Here is a 614-nt window from a genome sequence, read left to right as displayed (position 1 = left end):
CGCACTGGCGCTGATGGCATAGAGCATTTGGGGCCAGTGCTAGCAGCTGGTGCAAGCAGCGGCCACTTCCCCGATTGCCCCTCAGGAGCAAGGGGAGGTGGAGAAACCCTTAGGGGCAATCAGGACCGGCACCGGGTGCCAGCTGCAGGTGCAAGTGAGGCTGGCGCTGGCAGTGGGTGCAAGGGGCAGCTCCGGCACCAACAGTGGGTGTGGGCGGGGCCATCACCAGCAGTGAGTACAAGAGGTGGCTGCTGGCGCCTATCCCTGGCGCTGGCAGTGGGTGCAAGGGGCAGCTCCAGCACCGACAGTGGGTGTGGGCGGGGCCATCACCGGCAGTGGGTGCAAGAGGTGGCTGCTGGCGCCTATCACCCTCAGAAGCAGAGGGAGGTGGAGAAGCTCTGAAGGGCGAAATTTGTCAATTACAGTTTTCATTTAATATTATTTTATATTAGTTTCAGGTGTATAGCACAATGGTTAAACATTTATATAATTTATAAAGTGTCCCCCCAATAAGTCTAATACCCACCTAGCACCATATATAGTTACTATGGGCCCAGTGCATGGATTCGTGCACCTTGACAGGAACAGTGGGCCACGAGGCTGCGTGGGCACCG

Source organism: Myotis davidii, unplaced genomic scaffold (assembly GCF_000327345.1).
Source record: "Myotis davidii unplaced genomic scaffold, ASM32734v1 scaffold71, whole genome shotgun sequence".
NCBI classification, from domain to species: Eukaryota; Metazoa; Chordata; class Mammalia; order Chiroptera; family Vespertilionidae; genus Myotis; species Myotis davidii.
This window is presented reverse-complemented; position numbering follows the sequence as displayed.